The sequence below is a fragment of the Sinocyclocheilus rhinocerous genome, unplaced genomic scaffold (genome assembly GCF_001515625.1).
Source record: "Sinocyclocheilus rhinocerous isolate Xijiao unplaced genomic scaffold, SAMN03320098_v1.1 scaffold1069, whole genome shotgun sequence".
Classification (NCBI taxonomy): Eukaryota; Metazoa; Chordata; class Actinopteri; order Cypriniformes; family Cyprinidae; genus Sinocyclocheilus; species Sinocyclocheilus rhinocerous.
This window is the reverse complement of record NW_015635541.1, coordinates 1,394,406-1,404,692: the sequence shown is the minus strand read 5'-3', so window position 1 is coordinate 1,404,692 and position 10,287 is coordinate 1,394,406. Positions and strand designations below refer to the sequence as shown.

At 37.2% G+C, this 10,287-nt stretch overlaps 1 protein-coding gene across 2 annotated transcripts in view; it reads right to left on the bottom strand.

Moving 5' to 3' along the window:
- LOC107747266 (zinc finger matrin-type protein 4-like) overlaps positions 1-8,956 on the bottom strand; it is a 115,191-nt gene extending 106,235 nt beyond the window's left edge. For both annotated transcript variants that reach the window (XM_016561725.1, XM_016561724.1), the window contains exon 1: positions 8,663-8,956. The gene's annotated coding sequence lies outside the window, so the exon portion shown is untranslated. The remainder of the gene's footprint in view (positions 1-8,662) is intronic.
- Positions 8,957-10,287: the final 1,331 nt, after the last annotated feature.

Genomic DNA, 10,287 nt, shown 5'->3' with positions numbered 1-10,287 from the left:
AATCATCAGCAGAGTCTGGATCCATTTGCAGCGTTTATTGCGTACACAGACAAGACAGGGTCAATCACCAGTAAATACAATAGCGGAGGCTTAGGCTGAGACAGAACGTGGGACGGGCAGGAGGTCGAGGCAGGCGGCAGACAATCACAGTGGTAGAACAATCCAAGTCAGGGCAGGCAGAGACAGAATCAGAGTACGATAAACAGTCCAAGGTCAAACGAGAAGGCAAGATACAGGGTAAACGCTCAGTAGTGACAGCCGGGGCAATTCAAGACTTCGCAGTGAGCTGATGTGAGTGTTTGGCTTAAATGTGTGTGTGTGTGTGTGATTAGATGCAGGTGTGTGCGTGCAATCAGTCCCAGGTATGAGGCATGATGGGAACTGGAGTCCGAATGGATAAAGTCAATATTCAGGAGAGAGTTCCCTCTGGTGGTGAGGAGGAGGCAGTACGGAAGCCTCCTCTGTAACAATAGGAAGTGCCTTTGCCTTTATTATCGTGGTTTTGTCATTTTAAGCATCTCGAACCTGTACCACACCACACATTTTGTACTTACTTTTTAAGAAACTGCTTTTATTTACATGCAAGATTTGGTCTTTGAAAGCTATTTTACAGCTCTTTAACCATCTTAGCCTCTGCTTTCTGCATTGATTTTCATGCACAGCTGATAGAAAACAAGATGCGCACTGAATGTCATAATGGCGGGAAAGCGGGTGTGATGTGGCATTTTATCTATGCAGAACCAAAGCCTAAAACCTTTAACACTATACTTTTGCTGCCTTGCAAGAACTGGTATTTCATTCAGGAAATGCAAACTATTCACTTTTTGTATTATCTGCCTGGTACAGGCTTTGAGAGATGACAAATAATAACAACGGTCAGTTATTGTTAGGGATTTATCTTAATTAGGATTAAAGCAAGAGCATGCTTTATTCACACAGCCATCATTAAAGAACAATTACGGCCACTCGTTTTCACACATACTGTACTTTGTCCTTTACATCAGGCTGTTATTTTAGAATGACCTTAGACACGTCTTAATCAAACGTGCTATAATACTAAATGTCATGAGAATATGGCCTCAGTCAGCAATAAGACCAAAAATAGCCTAGAGGCAATAACTGCAGAGATGCATTTCAGTAAAAATGTCATTTTCTGTTCTTCACTGAAGCACCTTGCCATGTCCTTGTTTGCAAACCTGTCAATCACAGTGTTTCATTTTCCCCTCCTCATTTCACGCCATAAAGCCAAATATATGACTGCCAGATGCCTGTAAAGAAAAACCACAGTCACGTGCGTCACTTCCTGCAGGGCATTTTGTGAATTTGCATTTCCCTTCTATGTAATTCTTGGAAAGGCATGTGTGGGGGAACCAGTTATGCCTACAGGATAGCAGCATATGAGGACAGATTCCATGATGTAGCAAGAGCAGAAAGACTGCGTCTCCTGCTGGGGCGCTGGCACATTGGGCTCCTCATGTGCCAGAAAGCATGGAGCGGCCCTGAAGCTCTACGTCATTGGCTTTGGCACCTCCATGGTTACCCTTACTTGTACCTGGGTTAAAGAGATAATTCACCTACAAATGAAAATTCTGTTATCATTTACTCACTCTCATGTCCTTCCAAACCCGTAGAAATTGCTTTCTTTCTTGGAATACAAGTTATAAACTCTTAAAGGAACAGTTCACCCAAAAATTAAAATTAGCTGAAAGTTGATTCACCCTCAAGCCATCCAAGATGTAGACGAGTTTGTTTCTTCATGGTAACAGATTTGGAGAAATTTAGCATGACATCACTTTCTCACCAATGGATCCTCTGCAGTGAATGGGTGCCGTCAGAATGAGAGTTCAAACAGCTGATGAAAACATCACGATAATTATAATCTACATGACTTCAGACCATCAGTTAATGTCTTGTGAACTGAAAAGCTGTGTGTTTGTAAAAAACAAATCCATCATTAAGATATTTTAACTTTAGACTGTTGTTTCTCGCCAAAATATTAAGCCCATAATCATGCTTCCTCCAGGTAAAAAGTCCTTCGGCCTGTTGTCCTGACATTTCAAAATTTACAATCATATGTGTTTAGAACTGTTTTGGACCGTTTTTGCTTCTAAAGGGTGCTTGATCTGTGCTATTTCTTCCCTGATTCAAACAAGATGACTTTTTCACTGGAGAAAGCAATATTATGGATATAGAGGACTCGTATTTAGCTGGAAACAATGAAATGAAAAACCTCTTAATGATTGATTTGTTTCTTACAAGCTTTTTTTTGTTTGTTTTTCACTTCACAAGATATTAATTGATGGACTGGAGTAGGGTGGATTACTTGTGGATAATTGTGATGTTTTTATCAGCTGTTTGGACTCTCATTCTGATGGCACCCATTTGCTAAATTTCTCCAAATCTGTTCTGATGAAGTAATAAACTCATCTACAACTTGGATGGTTTGAGGGTGAGTAAATACATTTTTTTTGGGTGAACTATTCCTTTATAAATAGGTTCCAGAAGAGGGTTTTACTAGTGATGCAGTAGAAGAACCGTTTTGGATTCCCCAAGAATCTTTCTGTTAAAAGCACCTTTTTTTCTTAATGTGAAGAATATTTCAATAATCTGAAGTATCTTTTCACACTATAAAGTATATTTGGTGCAATGAAAATGTTCCATGGATGTTAAACGTTCTTCATGGAGCCATCAATGCCAATAAGAAACCTTTGTGTGTGTGTGTGTGTGGTCCAATTTGATTATACTTTTATGCCACTTTTGTTGTTCAGATCAATATTCACTTTCATGAGAAAAAAATAGCTAGTGCATTCTGTAACATTTCTCCCTATGTTTTACAGAGAAAAAAAGAAACATCATAGAAGTTTGAAACAACATAAGGTTGAGTAAATAATAATTTTCATTTCTGTTATTCCTTTAAGCGCCTGGCCATTTCAAAAGAGATAAATCAGGGCTTTTTCTTCCTTTTTCTTTCGCTTTTTAGCATTCGCTGCTCAAATTTCTACAAGAACAAAGTGATGTCCTTTTCTGTCAGCAGCTGTGGTGTGGATTACCTTGAGGTGATATCATTAAAAGCGTAAACAAAACATTAGAGAGAGAGCGAGATGGAGAGAGAACAAACAAAATCCTGTAATAAAGGCAGACTCGCATTCCTTTCATCCTGTTGGTTCGTTCACACCAGAGCATGCGGTCTATGACTCACAGCCCTATGAGCTCCGACTCTTATTGGACATTTGAAACACAAATGACAGAAGACAGATAGCAGACAGAGCCGTCAACCCAGTAGCATGAGAGACATCACCGCTGTAGACTCAAACTCAAATACACTAAGATGTGTTTAAAGCACTGCTGAAACAAAATTATATTCAGAGAAGCTGAATAGTCTGTATGTGTACATTTCTAGTGGTTCTTGCAATGTCTTAAGGGTTTTGTATTGTACATTGTAACTGCAGGATGTTTATTGTTACATCTAACCATATGATCTGCTATGTCTTTGCATGCATTTGGCTATTTTACAGTGGCTTCAAACGTGTCTCTTCCAGTCATAATTTTCATTTTACTGACTTATCATTCATCTGATATGAATAATCTTCCTTTTTGATTTGCATTCATTAAGTTATAATGAATTATATATGATCATGTCCATTTCATTAAAGCATCTAAGTCACTAGATTATGATTAATAGACATTAATGCATGGTTATGTGATGTATAAAAATATGGGGATGGAAAATTCCACTACTGTTGCGACTATGGGATCACTTTAATGGAATATTGACAAATTTTATTACAATTTGAGCAACAAAATATGCTGAATTTTCAGCAGCCATTACTCCAGTCTTCAGTGTCATATTACAACTTAATTTATATTATTTATTATTTATATCATTTATATTTATTATATATATATATATATATATATATAGTTACCGTTCTAAAATTACTTATACTATAATTTAATTGTCATACCATTCGAATTTCATATTAAAAAATAATTTTACCCAAAAAGCAAATTATGCTCCCTTCGAACTGGTTGTCTATAAAATACAAATCTTGTGTAATCCCAGGCTATCTGTAATCAGAAGCACATTTAAAACTGGAATATAATTTTTAACCAAAAAAAGTTACGGACTGCAGCTTTAATTTTCAACAGCCATTACTCCAGACTTCAGTGTCACTTTGCATCTTAATAGTTATATTATTTATTATTTATATCATTTATATTTATTGTTACGACCCTGGTCCAGGGTCAGGGAGGTAACATAAATAAAATGTTCTGAAAGAGTTCCGTTTCAATAGTTTCTTGCTTTTTTTTATTTCTATCCAGTTTCACAAAGGCAAAAATGAAGCAACTCTTCAGGGTTGGGCAAGGCCAAAACAATAAACAAAACAGCCACTGCCTAAACCCAAATAACAGCTAAATAAACCCTGCAAAGAAAATAAAATAAAATACAGTGATCGTTACCTAACTCCCTGGCTATCCCAAACACAGGAGAAAAAAGTAAGTACAAAAAGAAAAAGGCCCCTACTGCTTCGATAGAAGGGGTATGTGTGTAGTATTTACAGAAAGAAAGGGCAACACAACTGCCACAATAAAGAATATATATATATATTTCAAATATAGTTACCATTCTAAAATTACTTACACTGTAATAGATTTTGGTTATACTGCCCCTAGTGGATAAAATTGTCAAAAAATCCCAATGATTCACAAGGAAGGATGTACAGACAGTATGATTGAGAGTCTCTTGACTTGGGTTGGTAGGCAACCGCCTAGGCCTCCAAAAACATCCTAGAAACCACCTAGAATTTCCTAACAATACCTATTCTCTCCAAAAATATATAAATATGAAAGAGATGTAAAATATAAAATAGCACAGGAAACATGTTTGAGGAATGGGAAAACATTCACCACAGAATTATGTAACCTCTCGAAGCTTTTGGCATGTTGGCCCACACACACACAAACACATACACAACGAATGTATCAGTATGTTCATCTTAGTTACCAAAGTAACTTACAGCTGAAGCAGAGACAGACACTTTTATATGTCTCTGGTTAACAGCATTTCCAAAGATCTTCTACACACCAGCACACTGTCAAAAACCACAGAAAAGCTTTTCAGCATGATATGAGATGAGAACATTAGTTTTAAAATAGATGTTGTTTAATGTGCAAGCTCGGATTGCACACTCAAGGAGAAGAGATCAGATCTATCATTTACACTGGCAACCCACAGGATTTACTGTCTTTTAGTCTCATATGTCTTTTCATTAAATCTACAACAACATATCTCATAATGATGACATGGGGGGGTGTATTGCATATGATTAAAGTGTGAAAAGCAATTAATGCAGTTGTTTTTTTCCCTGATGGATCGTCATGCCTGTTGCCATGGAGCAGTGTTGAGAAAAAACACAACTAGAGTGCATGGTCAAAAGATCAGCCTGTCTTAGACAAAAAAAGAAAGGAAGAGGCACATAATTATCATTCCCTCTGAGACGGAGCAATTATGTTGATTAGGCAAAAATATGGTATTTAAAGGAGGCCACATGGGTTTTGACTCCACTCGCATTAAGACTAATCAAGGATAATCATATTGCTGTTATCTAAACTTCGTTTTAGCAAACATAGGGATGGGTTATGGTGGTCAACTAGTTGACAAGTCATAAAACAAACGACTAACAGCCTAATTATCCTTTAGTTGATATAGAAAATATGTTGTTTTGCGCATCCTAACAAGCTGCGGTTCTGCGTGCACACATGCACACACACATATTAAAGGTCTATTTTAGGTCTGTTGTTATTTCTTGCATTGAATCTCTGCGCAGGAGAGTCAGCGGCTCGTGTATTGCGCGGTACAGCAAATCATTTGCTCCATAAACTTCCCCTGTGCACCATATCTATCATTCAGCACTGACAGGTGTCACAGCTGCGAGAGAATCCCTGCTCACCAGAGATAAAGCACAGAGGGCACAGGACAAATATATCTTCTTTAGAGAAATCCCCATGCACCTGCCATCCAGAGGTGTAAAGTATTAAACAATACAGCCAAGCCCAGAAAAAACTAAGCAGATTATAGAAGAATAGACTGTTGAGCAAAGCATACAGTATGAACCTGCTGTACATTCCAGCATTGAAATGGAACAAAAGTTAGGCACTTTATGTCTACTTACAATATATAGTTCATGAATCACAGACTATTTTATGGCATTTGTTTGTAATTGTGAAGCTTAAAAAATGAACACAAATAAATGAAAATTTGCAGAGAATTTACTCACCCTCAGGTAATACAAGATGGAGATATAGCAATACATCACTTGTATTCTCATTCTGACGGCACCCATTCACTGAAGAGGATCCATTGGTGAGCAAGTGATGTAATGCTAAATTTCTCCAAATCAGTTCTGACAAATAAACAAACTCTTCTACATCTTATCTTATTCACCTAAGGCTGAATCAATTTTCTGAAAATTTTCATTTTGCTCACTTTTTGCATTCCATAGGAACAAAATTACAGCATGAAGGTTTAGAATAACATGAAAATTGTCATTTTTGGGTGAACTCCTCTTGTAACTCTCTTGCACGGTATACATGATCTATTGTTTCATGCTGTTTTTTTGTCTCAAATAAACAGGAAAAGCTTACCCAGCACAATGAGACGAGAGAGGGAAAACATAATTATATAGCAACTGGATTAAGGAGAAGTCAAAGAATGTTCAATTATAAGTGCATTACCGTTCACACGTTTGCTCAGGGACGAGTCTAAATTACTTTGTGATAATCGACAGCATTCCACATATGCAGTCAATACAGCTTCAGTTATATTTGACCCAGAGCATTACTTTAAATGTGCTACAAATCCAGAGACTGAATATTTCTGCCCTTGACAGACTATTTTAGCACTTTAGTTTATTATCAGTTTATAATCTACCAAAAGTTTTTTTTTTTTCTTTTGGAAAACACTGACCTTGCTAGCACGTTTGGATGATGTTTACGTTCCACAATATACTACTTTTATAAAACAGTAACAACAGCAATATGATAAATGATACCATGCCTGACTGCAAATTATTGTATTAATATAGAATATGTGTTGATAGATATATGTTTATCAGCATTCTACAAAGGCTTTGAACATGGCTCAACCAATCAGAGTTTTGTGTTATAGTGTGCATTTTTGTGTTTTCGCAGATGATAGGATACAGTTAGCTTATAGTTGGATTATATTTAAGCATCTACAAAATTAAAATGTAAGTCAGTTCATCCCTGGCTATAAAGCTGCTCTGCTCTTTGAATACTATAAGACAGTGTGAAAGTTTATGGAAATATATCACAGATGGTATAAGTAGCAGACAACAGGTCCTACAGGACTGTAACAGAATTCTGACCTGAACCAAACAAAACACCCACACTGGACACGCTTCGAATACATTTCAGTTTAAAAGCAAAAGACAGGGCTGGAAAAGCAGGGGTGTTAGAGTGAGAGCGTGTAGTGTGTTGCAAATAACACTTTTACGTGTAGTGTTGGCAGCATAGTGCACTCTGTGAACAATCAAGGTGGCAGAGGCACGCTTCTATTCTTTCAATTAGTTTCAAATGCCCATAAAACAGACCTTACAGCACTCTAACAGTATTTATTTTTGTCTGCATTCAGTGTCCTGTGATAAATGGTAATGTCACTCTTATCAATCAACTATGCTTATATGTTCACAGTTACGAGATATATTTTGCATCTTGTTAACATGAACATGTTCTCAGGACTAAGGTAACATAACACTAAAAGGCAGCTCTTATCTCCGGATGCGCTTATAAGAGTCTAAATGGATAAAGATCAATGCAACTTAAACTTGAACAATCTCAGGTTTCTCAAGCGCCTGCTGATTGTGCTAAAACTTCAGTTTAACTTCAGACAGAGTCTTGACACTTTAACACACTGATACTAGTTTGAAGAAAAATATAGTCTAATAACAGAAGTAACATATTTAGCCATAATAACAGAAATTAAAGAATATACAAATAATGGAGGAGTAAGTTTTATCTGAATGATCTGAAAAACTCAGAACTCCGGTTATAATAGGCTACTTATTTTAACAATGGTTTAATATGTTGGTTTCAAACACTAAGTTTAAAACTATTGCAAATAAGGATATTTTAGTGCATTGTACAAACTAAGTGAAATTTTTATGTTTGTTGGCTACATCATTAGTTTTTTGTCATTTTTGTGTGACAATTGTTATGCTGTTTATATTTTGCTGCCACATATGTTGTGGACGATGCCATTTTTTACATTAGATAGGCTAATCAATAATTTAAAAAACAGTATTCTTCTCAAATTTGTGTCAATATACAGCAGGTTCGGATCGTGGCAACTACTGTAAGTGTGACAACATGCCCCGCTTCCAACGTGCGTTCAACGATCTTTTTTTCCTGTGCAATAACGCAAATGTTCAGAAGCTTTGCGTATCCAACACTTGTAAAAATTCTGATACTTCCCAAATCAAACCTAAGAAATATTTAGCCTACTGGAGTAAGAAGTGTGACAACTAGTCCCAGTCTTCTCTACTTCTGTAGAGCATCACTGTTGCTGTAAGGAATCTCCTGCACTGAATCAACTCTAAACAACATCACCATAATCATTGTAATAGTGTGTGTCTGAGCTCACCTTGCGCGAGATCTGATATGATCTACTGGAATCCGGCAGTCCAGATCTGTGTCTGTGATCATCAGCTGGAGTTAGAGAGAGATCGCACCTGTATCCGGCAAACTTCTTTTCTTATCTCTCACGGCTCGGTTCGGAGCTCAAGCGGTTTCCACAGAACACTTTGGCGAAAATGTTGTAGAACCAACCCCGACAATGTGCTATCATAATATCTGGTCCTCGTCGTCCATAAACCGTGAGATGTTAAGCGATGATCAGAGAACGCAGAGAGGAGCGCGCGGCGACGCCATCAAACTGCGCGTAAAGCGAGAGCGCACAGATATAAGAGCGCGGGCACACACGTCAGTAATCCAGAGATACTACTAGCAGAGATATGGATTACACTGCGCTCACACACAGACGCCTGCTCGCGCGGGTGTCATTCTCACAGCTCGTTTGCAATATTGGGCGTCCCTCTTGAGAAGTGACTGTAACGGGTTACTTTTGTGGTGTGTGGTGTTGCAAATCTGTTACTGCGTGAAGGTACCATGGTACATTGATGGCAGCATATGGTGTACCAGATGTATCGCATGGTACTTGGTATATACCTGGGTATTTACAGTACATGGTTCTCCAAGGAATACAGTTGTGTAAAACCATAGTAGTACAATTTTAGTTCCAATGACCATATTGACAGTCACAGTATTTACACTTCATTAAATTAATAATTAAAAATGTTCCACAGTTGTGTCTAAAAATATGGAAATACTTGTTCTGGCCTGTTTTATTTTGCTGCATTTTTGTAATGTTTGTTATGTTTAAAAAAAATAGAAAAGGATTCTTCTCCTCATTTCAAGAATGTGTTTCATCTATAACAAGATTTTTTTTTCCCACAGTTTCCACAATTCTGGATTCAGTGACTGCATGTTGAAGCTTGACCTCCAATGTTAGGCAAATTAATACAATTTAAGACTGACTGTCTTTGATTTGATTGTCTCCTGATATTTAAATGGCAATTGATCATTGAACTCCCATTTTACCTTATGCACTTTTCTGAACTCACGCTGCTTTGAAAGAATGCCAACTGAAAATTATTCTATTCTATTCTCTTTGTTATTTATACTGTAGCTAATTATAATCTTGTATATAAACACAGGTATTTCCCTCTTTAATTCAGACTCTAACGCAGAAGTGTGACTGCCTCTAAATGAAGCATATTATACAGGCCTAAATGTGTTTCTGTCTTCACAGTTTATTAACTCCATATTGAGACAGCACTGTTTAATCACACAAAATCTGTTCGTGAAATTGTCACATTTTTTTTGCTGAACACAAAAGAAGGCATTGAATCTTAGAAATGAATGTCCTATTATAGTGTCTCAGCAGATATGACAGCTGCTTTTGTAGAGCATCCAAACACTTCCATCCCATCACAATGCACATGCAAAGAAGACAGAGGAAGCCAATTCATCCGAGCGCCTGGTAATCGGTGATGCCGCTGTTCATTTGTCTCAAGTGTCATGTGTAGGACCACATTCTGGCACAAGCAGATGCTTTTCATTTTGTTACATTCCATGTTGAACTGCACATTTGCTCTCTCAGACTCTTTTTCAATGTTGAACTGCACAAGAGTAGACATAAAATGTGTT